Here is a 26,847-nt window from a genome sequence, read left to right as displayed (position 1 = left end):
CAATGGTAAAGGCAAAAAGAGGCAAGAAGGCAGGAAAGGTATACTCAAAGGTGCAGAAATCACATTAGGCAGAGACTGCTGGGATTCAAGAAATGATTGAATACCACATAAAATTGAAACAGACAGACATGCTCTCTTTAGACCCTGTGGTTATATGCTGCTTTTCGTTTTCAAGCTGGGCATAAGGAACACCTCTAAATATACAAGGGCCTTGAGAGAAGGATTTGGGGTGTTGAGAGAGACAGGGCACAGTAATGCTCTTGATGGCACACACTTGGAATCCAGAGTGCAACGCTCTCTCAGCCCAGCATTGCCATTTTTGCCTAACTGGCCTTTGCAATAAAAGACAGGTGTACAGAAGCTGACAGAAATGTGAAGATTCATGCAGAAAGCTTTGGGGAAGTTTGATCTGAAGGAGTGATGATGGAGGGCAAGTTTCGAGGTTGAGGAGATAGTAACCAGGAACAGAGGTGAAACAAATAGCATATTCACAAATCTCTGGGAAATAAGAGGACAGGGTGGTGGGCAGAGAGGGGGGCAGTGAAGTGTGAAATGAAGCTGGAGACATAGGAGAGGCCATGGAGAGGATTTCAGGGCATAAGCTTTAGGGTCATGTCATGAAACAGGTCTCAGATGTTCAGGTGGTAGGCGACCCTTTCAGAAACACCGCTTTCTGCCTTTCATCCATTTGTCCTCTCAACGTTCACAGAATCTGAGATCTAGTCTCATCTAATCTGAGTAAAACTCAGCTAAAGTTCCCCCAAATAGCGGAGAAAACTCCCAGGCATTCAAACCATGCAGCCCCCTTTAGCCCACAGCGGGCAACAGCCTTGGTCCCCGTGGACAGCCCGGCCAACCTGCCCGACTCCCTCACTTGGAATTTCAGGGATCTGCCACCCCCAAGTACTGAGCTGCACCGGCGCAGAGGCAATGGGAGTTCAGACATGGAGGTATCACTTCCCTGAACGCGGGAGCCCCCGTTTTGCAGTCTGTACTCAGGTGTCAAGGGAAATAATCAACAAGCAGTCTATACCGGGAAGAGAGGAAAAAGTGTGAATCAAGTCAAACCAAGGACGATAGCCCCGTGTGAGTGTCTCTCGCTAATTCTGAAGACCAGCTCCGGAGAAACACGGTGTTCAGCAGTTTCATACCTTGTCTACTTGTATAGATTGATTATATGTATTTATTTAGGTTGACTATAGTCTTTGCAGCCGAAGGTGGAGAAGCTCTATACAGTCGGCAAACACAAGATTGGGAGCTGACTGTGGCTCAGATCATGAACTCCTTATTGCACTATTCAGACTTAAATTGAAGAAAGTAAGGAAACTCGTTAGGCCATTCAGGTATGACCTCAATCATATCCCTTATGATTATACAATGGAAGTGACAAATAGATTCAAGGGATTAGAATCTGATCAACAGAGTGCCTGAAGAACTAGAGGTTCTTGACAAGGTTCAATGTCAAGAATGGAGGTTCGTGACATTGGGCGGGAGGCAGTGATCGAGACCATCCCCAAGAAAAAGAAATGCACAAAGGCAGAATGGTTATCTGAGGAGCCCTTACAAATAGCTGAGGAAAGAAGAGAACTGAAAGGCAAAGGAGAAAAGGAAAGATATACCCACTTGAATGCAGAGCTCCAAAGAATAGCAAGGAGAGATAAGAAACCCTTCCTCAGTGATCAATGCAAAGAAATAGAAGAAAACAATAGAATGGGAAAGACTAGAGATCGCATCAAGAAAATTAGAGATACCAAGAGAACATTTCATGCAAAGATGGGCACAATACAGGACAGAAATGGTATGGACCTAACATAAACAGAAGATATTAAGAAGAGGTGGCAAGAATGCACAGAAGAACTATACAAAAGATATCTTCATGAGCCAGATAACCACAATGGTGTGATCACTCACCTAGAACCAGACATCCTGGAATGGGAAGTCAGGTGGGGCTGAGGAAGCATCACTATGAACAAAGCTAGCGGAGGTGATGGAATTCCAACTGAGCGATTTCAAATCCTAAAAGATGATGCTGTGAAAGTGCTGCACCCAATAGGCCAGCAAATGTGGAAATCTCAGCTGAGGCCCCAGGACTGGAAAAGGTAGTTTTCATTCCAGTCCCAAAGAAAGGCAATGCCAAAGAACATTCAAACTACCGCACAGTTGCATTCATCTCACACGCTAGCAACATAATGCTCAAAATTCTCCAAGCTAGGCTTCAACAGGATGTGAACTTTGAACTTCCAGATGTTCAAGCTGGATTTAGAAAAGGCAGAGGAACCAGAGGTCAAATTGTCAATATCTGTTGGGTCATCGAAAAAGAAACAGAATTCGAGAAAAACATCTACTTCTGCTTTATTGATTACGTCAAAGCCTTGGACTGTGTGGATCACAAGAAACTGTGGAAAATTCTTCAAGAGATGGGAATACCAGACCACTGGACCTGCCTCCTGAGAAACTGTATGCAGGTCACGAAGCAACAGTTAAAACTGGACATGGAACAACAGAGTGGTTCCAAATCGGGAAAAGAATACATCAAGGTTGTGTATTGTCACCTTGCTTATTTATGGTCTACGCAGAGTACATCATAAGAAATGCTGAGCTGGATGAAGCACAAGCTGGAATCAGGACTGCCGGCGGAAACGTCAATAACATCAGATATGCAGGTGACACCACCCTTATGGTAGAAAGTGAAGAAGAACTAAAGAGTCTCTTGATGAGAGTGAAAGAGGAGAGTGAAAAATTTGGCTTAAACCTCAACATTCAAAAAACTAAGATCAGGGCATCCAGTCCCATCTCTTCTTGGCAAATAGTTGGGTAACAATGGAAACAGTGAGAGGGGACTCACTCTCACTGTTTTGGGGAGTCTCCAAAATCACTGCAGATGGGTTGCTGACTGCAGCCATGTAATAAAAAGATGCTTGCTCCTTGGAAGAAAAGCTATGACCAGCATAAACAGCATATTTAAAAGCAGAGACATTAATTTGCTGACAAAGGTCCGTCTAGTCAAAGCTGTGATTTTTCCAGTAGTCATGTATGGATGTGAGAGGTGGACTATTAAGAAAGTTGGGCACCAATGAATTGATGCTTTGGAACTGTGGTGTTGGAGAAGACTCTTGAGAGAGAGTCCTTTGGACTCCAAGAAGTTCCAACCAGTCTATCCTAAAGGAAATCAATCCTGAACATTCATTGGAAGGACTGATGCTGAAGCTCCAATATTATGGCCACTTGATGTGCAAAGCTGACTTATTGGAAAAGAACCTGATGCTGGGTACATTTGAAGGCAGGAGGCAAAGGGGATGACAGAGGATGAGGTGGTTGGATGGCATAACCGACTCGATGGACATGACTTTGGGCAAGCTCCGGGAGTTGGTGATGCACAGGGAAGCCTGACGTGCTGCAGTTCACGGGGTGGCAAAGAGTTGGACTCGACGGAGCAAGTGAACTGAACTGATTCCTTGTTAGAAGAAAAAGCATCAAAAGTGAAATGGCACATTCCTTAAAGGTTTCAAAAAAAGGCAGATCAGCCAGTACACATCAGATCAGTCTGGCCCAGGTACCTGGGAAATACTACTAGTGTTCACCTCTCAGGGAGAAAAGCATTTAAGCTTTACCTTTAAAACAGACTATTTTTTACCTTTCATTAGGCATGAGCATATGTAAGCTAGAATGACTTCCCCATACCTCAACATGTGACCATTTCTTTCAGAACCATCAAGTAGAAATACAGATTTTATTTTCTTGGGCTCCAAAATCACTGTGGATGATGACTGCAGACACAAAATTAAAAGACGCTTGCTCCTTGGAAGAAAAGCTATGAGATACCTAGACAATGCATTAAAAGGCAGAGACAGCATTTTGCCAACGAAGATCCCTCTGGTGAAAGCTATGGTTTTTCCAGTAGTCTTTTAGGGATGAGAGATTTGCACCATAAAGAGGGCTGAGCTTTGGAACTGTGGTGCTGGAGAAGCTTCTTGAGGGTCCCTTGGACTGCAAGGAGAGCAAACCAGTCAATCCTAAAGGAAATCAACCTTGAGTATTCATTGGAAGGACTGATGCTGAAGCTGAAGCTCGAATGTTTTGGCCACCTGACGTGAAGAGCCGACGCACTGGAAAAGACCCTGATGCTGGGAAAGATTGAGGGCAGGAGGAGAAAGGGGCGACAGAACCGGGCGACAGAAGATGAGATGGTTGGACGGCATCATCGACACAGCGGACATGAATTTGAGCAAACTCTGGCAGATGGTGAAGGACAGGGAAACCTGGCATGCTGCTGCAATCCGTGGGGTCCCAAAGAGTGGGACACGACTTAGCGACTGAACAGCAGCCACAACGGAAATACCGTGTGCGGTATTTTCTGTGGTTTTTAAATTTAAAAAGTCTGTGCCTAAAACACACGCGGCTCCGACTCAGTATACCATTAAAGCATTTGCCCCATCCTGTCTCACTTCTGAGAAATCCCTCACACAGCCGGGCCAATCCAGAGAGCGCTGTTCATGGTCCTGACTCCGGGAATCGTTCTGGTTTCCCGGGGGCGACGCGGACCTTCTCCGCCTGCCCGTCGCGCGCTTCCTGTCGATCTCGTTGCCGAGTCCCCGAACCGTCCGAGAAGAGCCGCTGCTGGCCCAGATACCCTGCCTGCGAGGGCCCCCAAGCCCCGTTCCGTGTCTGTCTGTCCCACAGCCTTGTCTCGAAACACACACGCAGACAAACGCCCCTCCACTCCATTCCGATCGCAGCCGGGACCGTCTGTGCCTAAATGGAACCGTCCTTTGAACCCGGGGAAGCGACGGGTCTGCGCGACGGAAGGACAACCCGCGGCGGGATGTGACCGGTCCTCCCAGGCAAGCCTCGGTGGGTGGGTAGTTGGGTCCGGCTGCAGACGACCGCGCGCTGCCTGGGCTCCCGGAAAAGTCGGCTTCGACCGCGTGGTGGAAGGTTTTGAGCAGAGATTCGGATCCAGGCGGACTACGGAATACTTCCCTGAGGGCACTGGTGGGGATCCGCAGGCGGAGCCGGGGAATTGGGAGGAAAAGGAAAGGACAGTGAGATTAAGCGACGGTCTCCACCCGACACAAGATCTCCGTGTAGTTTCTGGGGACAGGAAACTTCCGATTCACTGCTTCCAACCCCTCCTCCATTCCTTTCCACCTTCTGCACACACAGATTTTATGTCGAAGGTTTTTGAAAATATTTCTGGTAAGGGAACGGGGGCGGGGGGTGGGAATTGCCAGAGATGGAAGACATTTGGAAACCTGCCCCATTTTTTGGTCTGTTGGTTTTAGCTTCTTGTTTGACTGATTGCATTCTTTCATTGATTTACTTGTACTGCTGTAGGCCTACCTCAGTTGCTTGGGTCCAGTTGCTTGCATTTCAAATCATTTGCCCATAGGCTACCAGTGAAAGCGAAAACAATAAAGCTTGGTGAAGAAAATGTAGCGAAATACTTCCACGTATTTGAGATGAGCCACCCTTTGTTAGACCAGAAGGAGCACTAAGAGTTCAGGACATAATAAGCACTAAGCTATCCCCGTACCTCACAAAAACTGAACCCCTTTTTCCTCAAAATTGCACTAGGAGGGAACATTATAATCGACACATTGTAAAGCTGTTGGAGTGAGAGAAACGTCAAGAAATGTTGAAATAGAGTAAGTATTTTAAAAGGCCGTCGGTGAGAGCACGGGTGCTCTGAGGATACGTTGGAATGGGGAACCTTGGACAGGGCAACAAAATCCAAAGGCTATCTAGGAGAGAGCAAAAGCCGGAGGGTCGCGCTGTTTCCGCCCGGTTTCGAACCGGGGATCTTTCGCGTGTAAGGCGAACGTGCTAACCACTACACCACGGAAACGCCACGCCCACGAGAGCCATTACAAATCCCATAAAACAGAACAGTCGGTCCCTTGGTTGCTCCCCACTTCCCAGCCCGCCACGCCCCCAATCTAGCAATTTTGAATCTTTCTCTTGCAGAGTGTTTTCACTCGCGGTGCCTTGCTTTCCATCGTTTCAAAAACTTCTGCTAAAAGAATAATATCGAAACTCTACGGCTCATAACCAAACCTAACTCAGTGGTGGGGGTGGTTTAGTCGCTAAGTCGTGTCCGACTCTTACCCCATGGACTGTAGCCTGCCAGGCTCCTCTGTCCATGGGATTCTCCAGGCTGGACATCTGGTGACAGCCCACTGGAGTGGGGATATTCCCGACCCAGAGATCAAAGCCGGGTCTCCCGCATTGCAGGCAGATTCTTTACCGCCTGAGCTAGGAGGAGCAGAGTCCAACCACTTTCCCAAACATCAGGCAGGGTGTCCTCGGGTTCCAAGGGCATTTGATTGCGAGCAACTACCTGATACTGTCCTGTGCCTTTGATTTCCACCTCTCTTCCTCATCGTTGGAGCCAGAACACATCGCACAGGGTCCTGAAGACCACCGAACTTCCGAGGGCCTAGCTCGTCTGGAGCAGACTGCTGAACCGGGATGGGATGGCCTGTGCTCACTTGACTCTCAGAAAGGAGCGCCAGGAGTAGTGTTTGGGAATTCAAGGGACTGGACTTTGCGCCCGAATATGTCGAGGTGGGAGTCATCAGTCAACTTATTACCCAGCGTCACTCACACTGTCCTGGAACGACTGTGCTTTGAGCGGTCTGAATCTGTTCAACAGATGTCCACCTTGCCTCGCCTTTGTTTTTCTCTTCATTTCATTTGACGTTCCTCATTGTATTTTCCTTCTTCCCATCACTTCCCTCGAGGACCAGGAAGGGGCTCAGCAGAGAAACTGCAGTCTTTCACTAAATTCCATGTGAGAAATTCCTGGTTTCTCTGCATCAGCTCTGCATTGGCATCTTTCACAAATCGCAGCGTTGAAAGCTCCTGCTCTCAGCAAAACGGAAACTAGGATTGGTCACAGCGTTGCAGGAAACGGAGTAGAGAGACAATATTTCCCAAACAGCAAGTTTGGGATTTAGTTTCCCATAATTTGATCAGAAGTTTATTATAAAGCCAGTAAGGAGTAGCCCCACAATGTACCCAATCCTGACCCTACCAGATGTCCTGAAAACTTATGTAAGCAACTGGTGGCAAAGGGCCCTTTGAGTTATGTGACCAGTGAATGCACAAAGGCTTTTCAGATCAAAATGTACTTTTTAAACTGCTGAAGTTCATAAAGAAAGAATGCTTTAAAAAGTCAGTTTGCCCACACCTTAAAAAAATAAAAAAAGAATATTATTTTGTGTATTTTGTCATTGACTATTTTATATCCTCTTATAGATATAACCTTAGATCTTCTCCTTCCAAATATTCCAGTATCGTCAAGAGTCCATTTCACATCGAAAAGAGGAAACAGTTATAACACAACTTGATTTAAACTACCGTAATTTATATCAGAACGTCTTTCCTCTTCTTTTATTTCTTTTGATTTCATTTCATTCAATAAGGACAAGTGAGTAAAAACAATGCTGGATTCATTAGTGATTCGGGAAGACAGCTGCAACATATGAAAGTGCAGAACTTGAAAACACAGCCACTGAATTAGACCAGTCAGTCCCTAGCCTTGCTTCATGAAGTATCATCCATGGAACAGTAGTGTAGAGTCTGAGGTTGCAGAAATGCTGCCTTTCAGGCCCCTGTTGCAGATGCAGTCATTTAAAACCCTCATTATAATGGATCTCACCAGGTCATTCATATGCTCATAAAATTTTGAGAAGTGCGACTGTCAGGCACTAGTAAAGTCGGTGCCAAATTGGGGTGGTGGGAGTTGGCAGGGGAGGGGGATGGCTGTGGAGGGGGACAGGACAATTCAATGATTCCATGAAGAAAAACAAATGTCTCCATTGTGGTAAAAGTTCTCAGAGGCAAACATAATCAAAGAGATCCCACAAAACCAAGCTGGCAACTTCTGAGACCTGATCTAAAACGCGAAGGAAAGACCAAGAGGCATTTCTAATTCTCATCTCAAGATGTCTGAGAACCACCTTTTTATGGCTACCAGGAGAGAATTCATAGTACTCCAAAGTACTCAGGGGCTTGATGGGAGGTAAACAAATTCCACTGTTTAACTGTTTTGCTGTATTTAAAACAGTGTTGTCTGAGGCCCCGCTGGGATTTGAACCCAGGATCTCCTGTTTACTAGACAGGCGCTTTCACCAACTAAGCCACAGAGCCAGCTACAGTAGACTGTTGGTTCCTAATATTATTTGAAGGAGGTCTCACTTTCCTGGCTCACCAATGCATTTCTCAAGAACTTGAGATCAACATGACAATCTCAGGACTATTTCCTATTTCTCAAGATTTCTACCAACTCTTTTACCTTCTCTTGTCTGAAATATGCACAGAAGTTTACATGCTGAGCCAAGACAAGAAAAACCTTCTGAACCTCTGAACCCTTGAAATCAGTAGCCAAATTGTTTGACTTTTGCACCTTCCTATGGGAGATACTAATACTTCTCCCGTTCGAATCTGTAAAAGGAAGATGATGGTGCTCATCAGTCTTGAAACATAACATGAAATGGAGCGCTTGAAAGGGTTTCACCACATCTTTTGCTACGCTCACTGTCAAACAGTAGTATGTTACAAGAGAGGAGTATGCCTGTTCATATTTATTTTAGAGCAATGTGGACGGTAAAGGCATGCAAAAGGGAAAAGGAAAGTAAGAATTCAGCAAATGTAAACATGCAAGAATGATTGACACAGAAATACAGACAATGAAAACTTTGGTAAACATGTCTGACATTAAAAATGTCATAAAGTTCTTGACATGTCTGAGTTCCTAAAATAGACAGTTCCTAAAATAGACACTTAATGCATAAATATCAGAAAATAGTCCTCTCCTCTGAGCATGAGGCAGTATGCAATGATACTTTAGAGCTCAAACTCTGATGTCAGACTCCATTGATTCTTTGTTCCAAATCTGTCATTATACTTGTGACTTTGAGAAAATGTAAAACCTCTATTTGTTATTTTTATTTACTCAAATTCTGTGAACAGTGCTGGCAGGTAGTGTAGATGATTTCTAGCCTCAATCCATAAGGCTGCTACAAGCGTTCTATATCTAGGCGCATAGACAATATTGCTTCCACAGGTGCTAGTGAATAGTGTCAGGAAGCTGCCCATATCTCTTATAATAAGAGACTTTTGTGTTTCTTTCCCAACAACTGTAGCATCTCGAGTACTTCTGTAAAGGTAGGTCACATTTTCCATTTATTTCTATTTGAAGAACTCCTTCATTGCAATCACATACTGCTATAGGATTTAAATTTTTCTGTCCAATGTGATTCACCTCTCCTATTGTACTTTATCAAGTATTTTGTGAATTAATGGGAAAACTAAGTTAAGTTAGGAACCACCTGCTGTTAAGCACTTGAGTGCACACACACAAATAAGAATAAAAAGAAAAACACACACAAGAAAACAAACCCACCCAACATTAAAGTAACCTTCAATCTGTGACTTCAAAAGAGAAGGGGTGAGTAATATAGCCTGGGCAAAGTGCGATCTCTGTGAGGACCCCACGAAGAACAGTGAACTGGTCATTGTTCCTTCTGAAAATCTTGGATTTTGTCATGGGAACACAGGGCAAGATGGTCTTGCCCTTTATAATGGGCAAGATGTCACAAAGAGCGGTGGTTAAGATGTTTATTGACACAAATGGAAATATCTTAGGGCCAAGCTAGGGAAGAAAACACTTCAGGTGTTATTTGAAACTTTGTGAGAGAACTCACCAAACTTCAATTTCAACACACACCATATTACTCCATTTCGGATGTCTTTTACAGGCTGAAGACGAATGTCATTGGTCTGATTTGCATTTCAGTGTGGGAATGGGACTCTAGGAGAATAATCTGGGCATGTACCATCTTGCATAGATCACCATGTAAATGTCTCTGCATGTCCTTCACCAAAGAAGACATCAATCACATTCCTTCAGCTTTTAAGAACTGCCTGTCATGGACCTACTGCCCACCGGGAATTTGTCTCAACTCTGATTTAAGTGGTGGGAAACAGACACGTTTCCTTTGCGAATTTTGAAACATAGATTTTCATTGTGGAGTATATTTAGAAAAGTTGCAAAAATAATAGAGTTTCTTTATACCCATTTCAGAGTTTCCTTTAATTCGCTTCTCAGGTTACCACGGTACCTTTATTAAAGCCAAGAAACCGACATTGATACTTTAATTATAACAAAACTCATGTATTTGTGTGTGTCACATCTGTTCTTACACTAATGTCTTCCCCCCGACCTATGGGATCCTACATTGCATTCAGCCTCCTCTGGTCTGTGATTGTTTCTTGGTGTTGATTAATTATTTTTATCCAGTATTTTTATGACTATCTTCTGGTCTAGGTTTGTCTGATAGTTTTCATGTCAAGGCCTGTGGCTACAGGTTTCTGGATGAGACCATAGAGATGAAGTACTTGTCCCATCACTTCCTATCAGATGTTACTTGATAGGAGGATAGCTTATCATTAGTGATGCCAACCTTGATCATTTTTTTTTCATTTATTTTTATTAGTTGGAGGCTAATTACTTTACAATATTGTAGTGGTTTTTGTCGTATATTGACATGAATCAGCCATGGATTTACATGTATTCCCCATCCCGATCCCCCCTCCCACCTCCCTCTCTACCCGATCCCTCTGGGTCTTCCCAGTGCACCAGCACTTGTCTCATGCACCCAACCTGGGCTGGTGATCTGTTTCACCCTAGATAATATACATGTTTCGATGCTGTTCTCTCAAAACATCCCACCCTCGCCTTCTCCCACAGAGTCCAAAAATCTGTTCTGTACATCTGTGTCTCTTTTTCTGTTTTGCATATAGGGTTATCATTACCATCTTTCTAAATTCCATATATATGTGTTAGTATACTGTCATGGTCTTTATCTTTCTGGCTTACTTCACTCTGTATAATGGGCTCCAGTTTCATCCATCTCATTAGAACTGATTCAAATAAATTCTTTTTAATGGCTGAGTAATATTCCATGGTATATATGTACCACAGCTTCCTTATCCATTCATCTGCTGATGGGCATCTAAGTTGCTTCCATGTCCTGCCAATTATAAACAGGGCTGCGATGAACAATAGGGTGCATGTGTCTCTTTCAGATCTGGTTTCCTCGATGTGTATGCCTAGCAGTGGTATTGCTGGGTCATATGGCAGTTCATTTCCAGTTTTTTAAGATATCTCCACACTGTTCAACCTTGATCATTTTTAAAGTAGTGTGTGCCGTTTTTCTCCCTTGTGAAGTTTCTTCCTATGTTTTCCTACTTCTTCCTGGATATTTAGAAGCTAGTCAGTCAGGATGGCCCATATTCCAGAAGGGAGAGGTTAAAGCTCCATCTCCTGGTGGGTGGGTGGAGTGTCTTACCTTAGTTGGAATGCATCAGTAAGAAAAATACATCCCTTCTCCTGTATTCATTGATTTACTTCTTTAATCACTAATTTATAACAGTATGGGCTCATGAATACATATTTTATACCTAGTTCAGATCATTATCTCAAACTATAGTTTTTGTTGTTCAAAGTGTTTCAGGTTTGGCCATTGATGGCTCTTTCCATCTCATAAATAGACAGCTGACAAAACTGTTTCTTTCCGGTTGTGTTTGTATTGGTAGAGTTTTTTCACATAGGATTTGAAAAATCTTGTTTCATCTTTTGCTGATCTAGTTAAGACCCAAGTGTGGAAATGCAGAAAGTGTAGATGGTTTCATATCTATTTTTGGAGGAAAATAATCCAGTAAGGTCGGTTTCTTTGCTGGAATCAGTTACCCTGTGGATCAAAATGTGTCAAAGCGACTCTCTATGTCTTGTGGGTCACCGATTGCTCTCCTTTCGTCCTGCAAGTGCGAGTCAAACATGACGAAAGATGTACTATTCCAGTTAAAAGTTCTCAGCGAGAGTTTTATGAATTGGGATATAGCGGTGAACCTAAAAGGAATGAAGTGGTACATTCTGTGTGGAAGTATAGAAAGTACTAGCCTCTATAAAGACTGGCCCGTACGGGGATCGAACCCGCGACCTTGGCGTTATTAGCACCACGCTCTAACCAACTGAGCTAACCGGCCAGAGACAAAGAGACAGAGTCCTGTGTATCCTATTAAAAGGAAAGGAATCAATATGGCCTCTCCGGGAGCTGGAAAAGGAACACAGTGAACCTGAATGACCACAAGCTAATATTCAAAGACATAAGAAATCGCATTCTTCCTCTCCCCCATCGTGGAATTAGGGGGAAACAAAGAGGAATTCTTAGTATTTGGCGTGAATGAGCTCTATCTCCAGAGGACTGAGGTAATCGATATTCTAGAAATACCTACCTGAGAGCTAGGCCAGGCACCACGGCCACATTGATAGGGAGGCTCTGAGAGGAGACGAGGTAGCCCAGGACCAAACCCAAAGCCATTAAATAATAAATGGAGAAGTTTGCAAATAAGAGAAGGTGTATCCAGCAAAGCAGGAGGAAAATCAAGAGTAAGTGAAGATTGGAGGGTAGACCTCATTCTTTCATCTCTCCTCAGGAATCGAGCACCCATGACTGTCAGACCACGGTGCACACGTTACAAAATGATGGGAGACACTGAGGCTAGACCTCAACATGTGCGGCTCTGGTGCAATAGCAGCGTGTGTTACAGGCTGGCACCTGTGATATGGGCTAGGACTGACCTCACAGAAGAGATAACAGTGTTATTTCCCAGGGTTTGGAGTCAAGAAAGGCAGGGAGTGACCCCTCACAGAGTGGGCTTTATGCCTCTGTTTCCACACTCCTGCCCATCCCTCCCCTCACCCCGCTCGTCTTCACTTCCCCTCCACTTCCCAGCTTCCCAGAGGCACTCAGGCCACTTGACTTGCTAACTCCTGGTCCTGGTGAGGGTTGAACCATGGTACTGTTGGCAGTGCTAAGGCAGGCTAAGTGGGCCCCCACGAGACCGGGTCCAGTCTCTCAGAACTTGGAGGTGTCCTCAGCAGGAACGCTTGATCAGAACCCTAAATCCCTTGGATTGGAAGCTGGAATTGCCCAAGAGTGACATTTGACGATGGGAAAAGATTGGTGAGTGAAAAAGAGGGAAAACTAAAAGACAGACAGAGAAAGACAAGGATGAGGTGACAAGAAGAGCTGTAGAGACCATGAGGAAGAGCCTAAGAGACACAAACTGAGCCTCAGGGAGAGAGCAAGATTGAGAAGATAGCAAAGGACAGGGAAAGTCTGAAGGGAGAGAAATAGAGGCAGAGAGAGAGTGAGAAAGAAAGTGACTAAACGGACGCAGAGACCAAAAATGAGAGACAGAAACAGAGCAATGGAGGTAAGTAAGGACAGAGCAAGCAAGAGGGGAGGAAAGTAGAAAGATACTGAATGAGAGACAAGGGCGGAGACAGAGACGCAGAGAAAGAAAGAGAACCAGACTAAGACACAGGGAGAGACAGAAATGAAGATATTCAGAGAAACAGGACAGAAATGAAGATATTCAGAGAAACAGGAGCAGGTTGAGAGACAGTAGAGACAGAGACAGTTTAGGCAGGAAGAGACTGAGGGAGGAGGGTCCAGTGAGAGCAACAGTGAGAAGCAGAGACAGGTCAGGGTCTGAAGTCCAGAGACAGACATGCAGCAAGGCACCCAGTCCACTAGTTGAACAAAATTTGAGCCTGAAGCTGATTTGCAAGGGGAGGAGATGAGCATGAAGAGCCATGTTTATATCACATTTGACATTTAAAATAATGATATTCACATTGAGTTGTGGAGAAGGGAACAGCTCCCCACTCCAGTATTTTTGTCTGGAGAATTCCATGGACAGAGGAGCCTGGCAGGCTACAGTCCACAGGGTCCCAAAGAGTCGGACACGGCTTTGTGACTGAACAAAAATGACAGAACGTTGAGAGTAATCACTATTTATATAACTCTTTGTAACAAGGCACTTTTAATCAGGAGTAGGATGTTTGCAGACACAGGATGGTTTTATGCAGGATAGGTGCTAAATGTGAATTCCTGGGAGTGTCTTCTTTCAGAACAAGCTGCCTTCTCATCCAGGACTGAGGTGGCCGTACTGGTGTTGGTGAGGGTGTAGGGTTCAGACAGCACCCCTACCCTGGCTCTCCTTTGCCAGCCCAAGCCAGGTCTGCAGCTGCTGGGAGATTTTCTGTAGAGAGGTGGGGAGAATTTGGAAAGTTCAGGCTCCAGCACTAGTAGAGAGCAGGAACATGCAAATTAGCATGCAAATGATAATGCAAATCACTCCGAGCTTTTTCTGTCTTACCTGTTGTGCAAGGCGGAGGCTAGGGGAGTCTGAGGGTCTCTCAGATGCCATGTCCAAGCAATGTGAGGCACTAGGGATAAGAAGGGGTGGCTCAGAGGGTCCCAAAGGCTGTGTTACACTTAGCACATGCCAGGGGTCTGCATCCCCTGGAAAGAAAGGAGAGGATGTTTTGTTGAGCCACAGCCAGAGAGCCACTAAGGAGTCAAGTTCTGACGGCACACTCACCATTAACAAACAGCACTCGGGTGGCTCCTGGGGTCTGGCCACCATAATAGGAGTTGGTCTGGGCCATAGCCTGGGCTACAGATGAGGTTGAAAGATGAGCTTTTTGTTTTTTATCTGAATTCCCCATCCCTCAATGTGTGAAGTGACATCGTTTTCTTTGTTAGGTATCAGGACAATGTTTGCCTGGTAAAATATGTTTGGAAGAATTCTCTCCCTTCGACTTTTTGGATGAGTCTGAGAAGGATGGGTCTTAATTCTCCTTTAAATGTTTGGTGGAATTCACTAGTGGAGCCATCTGGTCCTACACATTTGCTAGTTGAGGGGTTTCTGATTACTGATCAATCTCCTCCTAGTAATAGGGCTCTTCAGATTTTCTCTTTCATCAATAGTCAGTCCTGGTAGACTGTATGTTTCTGAGAATCTATTTTCTCTGTTGTCTAATTTGTTGATGTATTATTTAGTTTTAAGCAGGTACAGAAATCTGAATCTTTGTATTACCTTTGTGTGAATACGTTTCTTTGCCAGTTGGCTAGTCAGCTTAGTTGATTAGAGCATGGTGGTTATAACACCAAGGATGTGGGTTCAGTCCCCATATGGGGCAGTGCAAGCCTTTTGTTACTTACTCACTGAATAATTTTGTTGCAGTCATCTAAGAAATTGGAGATAACCTCGCAGGCATCAAATTGGAAATAAATGTTGACTTCATTTATTCTTCAGCAGTGACACTACCTTTCTTCCCCTCCACCCCTGCCCCCAGCAAACACAGTCCCAGCAAAAAGTGAAATTTCAGCATTTCAGATTTGACAGAGGGGCATTTTCACCGCTCACTGCTTGAAATCGAAATCCTACATTCATTTAAGGAAAGAGCAGTGCTGGTAAGCACCATGCCTTTGAAAGAGCTGATGACTGATATTTTCTGCGAAGGGGCTTAGGGTAGACTTTCAGAGGGTCAGTGGGTTGACATATTCTGTGGAAGCATGGTTCTTCTGGAGAGACTCTTGTTGTTTGGATGGCACCCAAAGGGATGTTTACTGAAGTGGGTGCATCCCTGGCTGGTTCATTTCAGAAAGCAGGGTTTGACAGTGGTTGGTTATGCAAATGTTCACAAAACAATTATCATGGATAGATTAATTGGTTTAAATTCAGGTCTGGTGGCTACTTGTTACCACTGCTACAGAACAGTCTTTTCCTAAGTTTGTGATTAGTATGTGTTCTCAACATTTTACTTTGGCATAAAGCAAACATTATTTGTTTGTTTAAATATACAAGTAACGTATAACAAAAATGTTTGCCAGAGTTAGGAAATAGGTGATAGTGAAAGTTGCTCAGTCATGTCTGACTCTTTGTGATTCTATGAAATTATCCAGACCAGCATACTGGAGTGGTTAGCCTTTCCCTTCTCCAGGGGATCTTCCCAACTAGGGATCAAACCCAGGTCTCCCACATTACGGGCAGATTCCTCACCAACTGAGCTATCAGGGAAGTTACAGGTATTAAAGAAATGAAAGGGGTCAAAAGGTACAAATTTCCAGTAATAAAAAAAAAATAAGTTATAGATCTAAGGTACACTGTGGTAGTATAGTTATTAATAACAATATTGTATTGAATATTTGGAAGTCCTTAAAAGAATAGATCCTAAAAGTTTTCATCACAAGAAGAAAATTTGTAACATATGTGGTGATGGATATTAACTAGACTTAGTGTGTTTCATTGGTTTTTTCCAAGAAACATTAAAAGGATTTTTCTTTTTTAAACTTGGTCTCTAATCTCCTATAAAATTATTCATAGTCTTCCAGGGACTAGCAAGTCTAATTAATTATAAGCCTGTAATATAGGATATGCAGATGGTGGGGCCCACCACCGGGATGGCCGAGTGGTTAAGGCGTTGGACTTAAGATCCAATGGACATGTGTCTGCGTGGGTTCGAACCCCACTCCCGGTAGAACTGCTTTTGTTGCTGAGTCATGTCCCACACTTTTGCAACCACATGGACTGTAGCCCGCCAGGTTCCTCTGTCCATTGGACTTTCCCAGGCAAGAATTCCGGGGTGGGTTGCCATTTCCTTTTCCAGGGTATCTTTCTCACCCAGGGATCAAGTTACTTTAGTATGTATCTTACCTGGAAATGACAGTTTTTGTGCAAAATTGGACAATAGTCCAGCATATAGTTGACTCTGAACTCTTTTTATCCAATTTGACGGGCTCTGCCTATAATGGGTGAATTTAGCTAATTTAGATATGATGTAAATGATACACTTGTATTTTAAAAATCCACTATCTTTTTAGTTGTTTTCTATGTGTTTTTTCCCCTTTGTTCCTTTCTTTTATCTCTTTCTTCCTGTCTTTGAAATATGTGAGCATTTTACATGATGTGATTATATCTAGAGCGTTGCCTTATCATTTGTATGCCTTAACAAATCATTAGTGATTTCCCTAGGGTTTTCTATATACAGTTACACCTAATCAAAATCTACCTTCAAATTATATTATGCTACTTACTGTACCATGTAAGAAGCTTGCAATAATATACTTCCTCCTATAGTGCATGTCATTGCTGCCACAGGTTTTGCATTCATGTATGCTATAGTTGTACACTATGTCACTACTATTTCTGCTTAATGCAGTCAGTCATTTTTAGAGTGATTAAAATTGGGAAAAATATTCCTTATATGTACCTCTATTTATCCATTTCTGTGGATATTCATTACTTTGTATTTCCTTTTCCTGAGCCCAGCTTATAACATTATCTATTTTGCAGGTCTGATAGAAACTCGCTCCAGTTTTTGTTTGTCAGGAAAGACTTCTATTTCTTATTCAGTTCTGGAACATGTTTTTTGCTTGGTAGAGAATTCCGAGTTTACAGATTTTACAAAATTAGCCTCTCATCACTTTCAAATGTTATCCCACTATCTTCTGGCAAACCCAGTCTGATGAAAAGTCTGCTGTTTTGGATACATAACTAGCTGGCTAGATATAGCTTGGAATTCTCTGACCTTGGAGCTGAAGTTTGACGTACAGGTTTCCTCCACTATCAGAAAGTTGTTCAGTTCAGTTCAGCTGCTCAATCGTGTCCGACTCTTTGCAACCCCATGGACTGCAGCACGCCAGGCTTCCCTGTCCTTCACCAACTCCTGGAGGTTGCTCAAACTCATGTCCATCGAGTTGGTGATACCATCCAAAAACAAGTGGAAATGATCTTATGAAATATTTCACAAGTTGAACTGGTGTGAAGAAGTGATTACCTTAGCACCCTTCTTGCATACAGATGCACGAAATAAGTGAAAATAAAGCACAGATGCTTATAGACACAGTTTAAAGCTGTGGTGCCTTGACATTGAGATGTTGAGTTGTAATTCCTAAGGGAGGAACTTGGCAGTTCCATCTTCACTGTTCCTGATGAGCTCAGCCTCTACAATGGCTCCCTGCAAAACAGATACTAATGCAAGTCTTTCCTTAAAATGAAGTAGCAGCAAAGTGAACTTTTGAAAAGCGAAAAATACCTGTATTTCATTATCTTGGGAAAATACTTAGTCATTAACTCTCCCAATTTTTTTTCTGCTCTTTTCTCTATTTCTTTTCACCTTCTGAGATTCTGATTACAAATATATTAATTAATAACTCTTAAGTGCTCTTTTTTTTCCCCTTGATGTTTCAACTTGGGTAGTTTCTAGACCTACCTTCAAGTTTATCATTTCTTTTTTCAGTTTCTGTCAGTTCAGTTCAGTTCAGTCGCTCAGTAATGTCCGACTCTTTGCAACCCCATGAACTGCAGCATGCCAGGCCTCCCTGTCCATTACCAACTCCCAGAGTCCATCCAAACCCATGTCCATTGAGTCGGTGATGCCATCCAACCATCTCATCCTCTGTCGTCCCCTTCTCCTCCTGCCCTCAATCTTTCCCAGCATCAGGGTCTTTTCCAGTGAGTCAGCTCTTTGCATCAGTTGGCCAAAGTATTGGAGTTTCAGCTTCAACATCAGTCCTTCCAATGAACACCCAGGACTCATCTCCTTTAGGATGGACTGGTTGGACCTCCTTGCAGCCCAAGGGACTCTCAAGAGTCTTCTCCAATACCACAGTTCAATAGCATGAATTCTTCTGTGCTCAGCTTTCTTTATAGTCCAACTCTCATGTCTATACATGACCACTGGAAAAACTATAGGCTTGACTAGACAGACCTTTGTTGACAAAGTAATGTCTCTGCTTTATAATATGCTGTCTAGGTTGGTCATAACTTTCCTTCCAAGGAGTAAGCATCTTTTAATTTCATGGCTGCAATCACCATCTGCAGTGATTTTGGAGCCCAGAAAAATAAAGCCAGCCACTGTTTCCACTGTTTCCCCATCTATTTCCCATGAAGTGATGGGACAAGATGCCATGATCTTAGTTTTCTGAATGTTGAGCTTTAAGCCAACTTTTTCACTCTCCTCTTTCACTTTCATCAAGAGGCTCTTTAGTTCTTCACTTTCTGCCATAAGGGTGGTGTCATCTGCATATCTGAGGTTATTGATATTTCTCCCTGCAATCTTGATTCCAGCTTGTGCTTCTTCCAGCCCAGCGTTTCTCGTGATTACTCTGCATATAAGCTAAATAAGTAAGGTGACAATATACAGCCTTGACGCACTCCTTTTCCTATTCGGAACCATTCTGTTGTTCCATGTCCAGTTCTAAATGTTGCTTCCTGACCTGCATACAGATTTCTCAAGAGGCAGGTCAGGTGGTCTGGTATTCCCATCTCTTTAAGAATTTTCCACAATTTATTGTGATCCACACAGTCAAAGGCTTTGGCATAGTCAATAAAGCAGAAATAGATGTTTTTCTGGAACTCTTTTGCTTTTTCAATGATCCAGCGGATGTTGGCAATTCGATCTCAGTTTGTATAGAGTCTATTAGTCTATTGAAGACACCCTATGTTTCTTACTGTGTGTCTGTGTTTGAATTTAGCATATTTATTTGACTTTTGTTTACAACAATCTATTGAAATGTACCATCTATTTATGTGTTGGATGACAAAAGGACCTACTATGTTCCATTGGCATCTGAAATGGGAGTGGTCTAAAGGGACTAATCTTGTAACGCGTGGGATCTGATGCTATCTCCAGAAAAATAATGTCCACATTGAGTTAAACTGTAGGATACTCAGCTAGTGTTGCAGAATTACTTGGTGCTGGTGGTGGTGGGATACTCCCACATATTAACTGGCCAGACGTGTCTGAAGTAAAGTGTTCTGCGTGAGTAGTGAAGAAGACACACAGGAGGAAAAACAGTTTTGTTTTTTTCTAATGCACTTCTCAGCTCCAAATTCAGCCTTTTAGACTGCTTTTTGAAAAGGGACCCAGGTCTTTTAAATATTTATTTTCTTGTCGGCAGAGAGTGCAGGGGAGACACAGTAGGAATAAAAGTTTTGCTTTCTGGTTCTAGGAGTTCCTGCAGCCATCAGCATCTTTAGTGTCCAACTCCATTCTATTGACTTTCACAATAGTAGAAAAAAGATATTGAGTGTCATTGACCTATTCACAAATATTTATTGACCATCTTGTGTGGTAAATATTCCAGGATGCAAAAAAGAATTAAGACTGGTTGTGTGGATTATACAAACAACAATAGTGGTTTCCAGTAACTGCTGGAGCATTCATTGCAAACTCTCAAATGGTAACATCATAGATTAAGGCCAAAATATCCAAAGATTGCAAACCAGATAGACTTTGATCCAGGCAGACTGCAGAATAATTCCCTGAGAGTACTGATGGGGGTACAAACTCCAACAAGGGGGAACTAGGAGAAAAAGGAAAGGTCTGTGAGGTTAAACAATGATCTCCACCAGACACAAGATCTCCATGTAGTTTCTGGGAACAGGAAACTTCTGATTCATTGCTTCCATCTCCTCCTCCATTCCTTTCCACCTTCTCCACACACAAATTTTATATTGAAGGTTTTTGAAAATATTTCTGGGTAGGAAAAGAAATGCCAGAGATGGAAGACATGTGGAAACATCCCCTTTTGCTTTTCATTTGTTGATTTTAGCTTCTTGTTTGATTGCATTCATACAATAGTTCAATTGAAATTGTGGTAGGGATACCTCAATTGCTTACAGGCCAGTTGCTTGCATTTCAAGTCATTGCCAGTAGGCCAAGAGTGAAAGTGAAAACAATAAAGCCTATTGAAGAAAATGTAGCAAAATACTTCCATGCCTTTGAGATGAGCAACTATATGTTAGACAGGACTAAGCTACACTGTACCTTACAAAAACTGAACCCCTTTTACCTCAGAAGTCCACTAGGAGAGAAAAACACTAGCCACAGACTGGAAGGAGATACTCCAGATAAAATTCACACATGTGAATTTGTTGGAGTTGGAGTCAGAGGAAGTTAAAGAAATATTAAAATGAAGTAAGTACTTTAAAAGTCTGTAGTTGTGAGCATACATTGGAAAATCTTTGTTTTGAAGTCGTGAACGTTCATGAGGGCAGTAGACTACAAAGGAAAGTTTTATGCTTGTCAGTAAGGTGACAAAAACCAGAAGAGTGAGCTATTTCCACTCAGTTTTGAACCATGGTCCTTTCATGTGTAAAGTGTATATGCTGACCACTACACCACTCCCAGCTTAGGCATTCAAGTGTAATAAAATGGCACTCTAGTTTCCTTGGTTGCAACCCCACCCCAAACTAAAAATTTGAATATTTCTCTTGTAGAATATTTTCACTCACAGTGTTTTGCTTTCTATCCTTTTAAAAGCTTTGTTAAAATAGTAAAAATAAAAGGGAAAAACATACCCAGCATTAATGTAATCTGAATTATTCAAGTTCAAAAAAGAAGCAGTGATTAATATTGCCTGAAAAAGGTATGAGCTCTGTGAAGGCTCCACAAGAAAACATTGCACTGGCCATTGTTCTGTCTGAAAAACTTGGATTTTATAGAGGGACCACTGTGTGATAGATAACCTCAGTTTTGCCAGGCAAGATGTAACAAAGAGTAGTGGTTAAGATGTTTATTGACACAAATGGAAATATTTTAGGGTCAAGCCGGGAAAGAAAACATTTCAGGTGTGGTTTGAAACTTTGTGAGAGAAGCCCACTGAGCTTCGAGTTCAACATAAACCATATAGCTCCTTTTCAGATGTCTTTTATAGGTTGAATGTTATTGGTCTGGTTTGCATTTCAGTATGGGAGTGGGACTCTGGGAGAATATTCTGCAGGACAAGAATATACCATCTTGCACATATCACCATGTTAACATCTCTGCATGTCCCTCACCAAAAGAAGACATCATTCCTTCAGCTTTTAACAACTATCTATCATAGACCTACTCTCAACCAGGCATTTGTGTTGATGCTGATTTAAGTGGTGGCAAAAAGACATGGTTTCTGTGAGAATTTTGAAAATTAAATCTTTATTTTGAAGTGATTTTCAAAAAGTTCCGAAGACAACAGAATTTCCTTATACCCGTTACCCAGTTTCCTTTAATATTAGCTTCTTACATTACCATGGTACCTTTGTTAAAACTAAGAAACCAGTGTTGATATTTTGCTAATAACTAAACTCTTGACTTTGTCTGTATCACACCTGTTCTTTGTTGGGGTCCTTTAATGGACCGGAACCTGGTGGTACGGAGTCGACGATAAGAAAGTGAAAGAGAGAAGGAGAGAGAGAGAGAGAGACAAAAAAGACCCGGGGACCTAAGCTCTGATGGAGCAAAGGTGCTTTAATGATTTTTCTATGAGTATATATAGGCTGCAGTACAAGAAACTTCTTTCGGGAATGATAGAGATCGGAAAACCAAATGTACAGCAACCGTTACCAAGGGAACAAGGGGTAATGTTAGTCACAAGGTCAGGAGACAATCCATATCTCAAGAAAGGGGAAGGAGATTAAGCTGTTTTGTCCTAAGGAGAATGTTTACTAAAAGAGACTCATGCTTGCCTCACACAATGACCTCAGTCCCTGGGAGCAGCGTGCCGTTCCGCTTGAAGAGGGACAAAGGACTCATGAGAGACAGCATGTAGGAATCCTCCCATCAAACATTCCCTGACAGTTCTTACATAATGTCCTTTCTACTCCACTCCCTACTCCCCCACCCCCCCACTCCTCCCCACTCCCTACCCCCACCAAGATCCTACATTGTATTCAGCCTCCCGTGGTCTGTGACTGTTTCTTGGTGTGGATGAAGTATTTTTATAGAATACTTGACTATCTTCCAATCTAGGTTTGTCTGATATTTTTCATGTGACAGCTTGAGCTTATAGGTTCTTTTGGGAGAGAACAAAGAGATAAAGCACTTGTCCCATCACTTTATATCAGATGTTACATGATAGGAGCATGGCTTACCATTGGTGATGTCAACTTTGATCATTTTTAAGGTAGTATTTGCCATTTTTCTCCCTTTTGAAGTGCCTACATTTTCCTACTTCGTACTGCACTATTGGAGAAGGAAACGGCAACCCACTCCAGTATTCTTGCCTGGAGGATCTCTTGGGCAGAGGAGCCTGGCGAGCTACACTCCGTGGGGTCGCAAACAGTTGGACACGACTGAGCAACTAACATTGACACTGGATTATTTAGAAGCTAGTCACTGAGCATGGCCCATATTCCAGAAGGGAGGGAATTAAGCTCCATGGATGTGTCTTGGGTGGGTCGGGGGATTATTTACTTACTTAGGTTGGAATTCTTTCTTAAAGGAAAAGTATCCCTTCTGCTATATTCACTGACTTATTTTTCAATCATTTATTTATATCAGTATGGATTTATGAATATGTACTTTATACTGCAGTTTGGATTATAATCCCAAACCATATTATTTGTAGTTCTAAGTGTTCCAGGTTTGGCCATTGACAGCTGTTTCCCTCTTATAAAGAGACAATTCAGTTCAGGTCAGTCGCTCAATCGTGCCCAACTCTTTGCAACCCCATTGACTGCAGCACGCCAGGCTTCCCTGTCCTTCAACAACTCCCAAAGCTTGCTCAAACTCATGTCCATCGAATCGGTGATGCCATCCAACCATCTTATCCTCTCATCCACTTCTCCTCCTGCCTTCAATCTTTCCCAGCATCAGGGTCAGTTCCAATGAGTCAATTCTTCACATCAGGTGGCTGAAGTATTGGAGTTTCAGCTTCAGTATCAGTCCTTCCAATGAATATTCAGGCTTGATCTCCTTTGGGATTGACTGGTTGCATCTCCTTGCAGTCCAAGGGACTCTCAAGAGTCTTCTCCAACACCACAGTTCAAAAGCATCAGTTCGTCGGTGCTCAGCTTTCTTTGTAGTCCAACTCTCATACCCAAACATGACTACTGGAAAAACCATAGCTTTGACTAGACGGACCTTTGACTCTTTGCTAAAGAGAAGATTAAAGAAGCTGTTTTTACCTGGTGGTTCAGATGGTAAAGATCTGACTGCAATGCAATTGTGGGAAGTCACGGTTCAGTCTCTGGGTGGGGAAGACACCCTGGAGAAGGGAATGGCTTCCCACTCTACCTGGATAATTTGATAGAGAGAGGAGCCTGGCGGGCTACTGTCCAACTTTCACTTTTCTTTACTGCTGTATTGATATTACTACATTTTTTTCACCTGTCATTTTTAAAACCTTGTTTCATCCTTTGCTGAACTAGTTAAAACCTAAGTGTGGAAGTGTAGAAAGTGTCAATGGTTTCATAGTTTATTTATAGATGAATATAGTACAAGAAGTTCAGTTTCTTTGCAGAATCAGTTATCCAGTGGAAAAACATGCCCAAAGCCACTCTACTTTCCTTGCTGGTCACTCACTGCTATCCTTTCGCCCTGTAGATGGGGTTCAATGTGCTGCGCTTAGTAGCCCAATCATGTCTGACTCTTCACAACCCACGGACTGTAGCCCGCCAGGCTCCTCTGTCCTTGGCACTGTCCAGGAAAAAACACTGGAGTGGGTTGCCATTCCCTTCTTCAGGGAATCTTCCCAATCCAGGGGTGGAACCCGGGTCTTCTGCATTGCAGGCGGATTCTTTACAGGACTTCTACCTTCGGGGAAATGAAGGATTTCAACCAGCTTTATCTCTCAGACAGTAATTGTGACACCCCAGTGGATATGAGACCATAATTTTCATCTGTGTGTAAAGGTAGCAAAAATACCACTTCATGCCAGTTGGCCCATAGAGGAATCAAACCCACAACGTTGGCATTATTAGCACCACACTCTAATCAAATGAGCTAACCGGCCACATGATGTTTGTCCTGTTCCTCTTCATCCAATTAAATAAAACTGAAATGAAATGGTTTCTTCAAATTCTTGGGGACAGGAGGCTGGGAATGCCAGGAGAATAACGAACACAAAAACCCAAACAACCAAAAACTACCATTAATTTTTTAAATCTTCACATTGTTCCTATTTCACTCTTCCCCCATCTCGGAGTTACGAAAGGAAAAGAGAAAAAAATTTGGCCTCAGTGAACTGTACTTCTTTGGGGCCTGGCTCAAACTATTCTGATTGTGGTTGTTAATCAGGCAATTACCTCGATAGAAGGTGTACCTGTCTTGTTTGTTGGTGTCTCCACAGTCTACCACACATTTCCAGCCTTCAGTCTGTCCCCATTTGATTCCTTCCTCACAAGGCAACTAGAGCAATATAAACCCAAACTTGTGTTTTTCCTAACTTAAAATCTTTCCAGGATTCTCCACTGTATTTGGAACCCTATCCATACCGCTGGACATGGTTTATAGCATATTATGATCTGCCCCTGTTTCTCCCAAAGTTTGTCAAACTCCTTGAACAGTTATCCCAACAGACCTGCTCTGTTTTCTGGATGATCCTGTGCAGGTATTTTGTCTTTGGTCTGTGATACCCTTCCCCAGTTTATTCCCAGAATACACACCTTAAAACAGAAATCAAGTTCAAAGACTTCTTTGGTAAGATGAACTTCTGTCTTCTGCTTACATTCCCCTAGCCTTTGTCACTTGTTTTGAAATCACTGGCTCACTGACCAATCAACCTGCTAAACTATTATCTCCAAAGCAGGAGTTTCCATCTCTTCTGAATATCTGGTGCAAAGCAAAGTACAGGACATATAGCCATCACTATATAAATGCTAAATTATCATGTAAAGAGTAGTAGGAAAGGTCTCATACTTCTCTTCTTATTCCTCCCTGCTCTATAAGACAGAAATCTTGGATTGTGGAATGTCTTTAAAAGGTGAAATGGCATGAATATTTAGAGTCATTTATACCTGGGTTAGAGTTCTAACATTGGTGATTTGCTGTAGAGAGGGATAAGTGAGCACAGACTTTGGAGCCAAGAGGGTTTAAATCCCAAATCTAACCTTTACTAACTGGTTGAGATTGGGCAAGTTTCTTAGTATCTCTCTGCCTCAGAATAGACATGAGTTGGATAGCAATTCCTATACCATAAACTCATTTCAGCAATTTACTTTTATTGTATCAACCAATTTAAAATTATTTTTCCAATTATGTCTCTTTCAAGGTATCCATAAAGCAGGAGATATATGTATTCAGGGAATCATCCTTGCCTTTTTTTCATTAGGATGATAAGTGCTAAGGAATATGTTGAGGCTTACTCATAGACCTCCCATTGGTTATGTACTTTTTCTCTTTTTTTCTCCAGTCCAAGAGTTTTACTGCCCTACCTACCCCAGCTAGGAGAGATGTGAATGTTAAGGGTGACTATATAAGGTATTATACAAATTAAAACAAAAAATGAAGTGTAAGCGTTGGTTCCCTAACTGAGCATTTCTGGCTTATACTGGAGGAATTATGACCTATGGTGTAAAGAGCAGAAGCAGGATTGCACCACTGTGTCCTTTTCTCTCCAACCCTCCTGTGGGTACTCTCATGGGTTAACCACTGATCCTCAAGGAAAAGTTGGATTCAAGGTCAAACTGCATTAAAAGCTTCTCCAAAAATATATAAAAATTAAAAAAATAAAAACTTCTCCAAAAACCAATTGAGGAACAAAGGTGAGAGAAATGAGGACTTGGTGACCCTGGGGAATCAGATAAAGGAACCAGTTCTTTGGGCCAAATAAAAGAAGGCTAAGATTTAGAAAGAATCTATTCTTCCTCCCAGAGTTGCAAGAGGGCTGCACTTGTTGCCTCCCTGTCATGTCTGTTCCCAGAAAAAAAGCAGGAGGCAGTGTCCTGATTGAGCTCATCCTTGACACAGAAAGGAAAGGGCAGGGAGGGGAAGGCAAGGCTCTGTTCAGTTCCAAAGATTTAGTTCCACTCAGTTCCATTCTGCTATTATCGGTGATACTTTAGTCTTTCATCATCTTCTAGAATGTAGATTAGGACCACAAGGTGAATGTGCAAAACTCTCACCTTAGATCTCAGGTATTTTTGCTGTAGAGACTTAGAAGATGCTGAGGCAATTCACTACGCTGAGGTCCACATCACAGTATGAATGGCAAGGAACACAGG

The 26,847-nt window shown here is 42.7% G+C and overlaps 4 non-coding genes across 4 annotated transcripts; 1 reads left to right on the top strand and 3 right to left on the bottom strand.

The window, feature by feature from the left end:
- Positions 1 to 5,772: 5,772 nt before the first annotated feature.
- Positions 5,773 to 5,845, bottom strand: TRNAV-UAC (transfer RNA valine (anticodon UAC)). The gene has a single exon. It is a non-coding gene; the product is annotated as a tRNA-Val (tRNA).
- A 2,232-nt stretch (positions 5,846 to 8,077) lies between these two features.
- Positions 8,078 to 8,151, bottom strand: TRNAT-AGU (transfer RNA threonine (anticodon AGU)). Its single transcript has one exon. It is a non-coding gene; the product is annotated as a tRNA-Thr (tRNA).
- A 3,826-nt stretch (positions 8,152 to 11,977) lies between these two features.
- TRNAI-AAU (transfer RNA isoleucine (anticodon AAU)) lies at positions 11,978 to 12,051 on the bottom strand. Its single transcript has one exon. It is a non-coding gene; the product is annotated as a tRNA-Ile (tRNA).
- Positions 12,052 to 16,316: 4,265 nt separating this feature from the next.
- On the top strand, positions 16,317 to 16,399 carry TRNAL-UAA (transfer RNA leucine (anticodon UAA)). Its single transcript has one exon. It is a non-coding gene; the product is annotated as a tRNA-Leu (tRNA).
- Positions 16,400 to 26,847: the final 10,448 nt, after the last annotated feature.

Source organism: Muntiacus reevesi, chromosome 20 (genome assembly GCF_963930625.1).
Source record: "Muntiacus reevesi chromosome 20, mMunRee1.1, whole genome shotgun sequence".
Taxonomy (NCBI): domain Eukaryota; kingdom Metazoa; phylum Chordata; class Mammalia; order Artiodactyla; family Cervidae; genus Muntiacus; species Muntiacus reevesi.
Note: the sequence above shows the minus strand (reverse complement) of the source record. Positions and strands in the feature narration are given on the sequence as shown.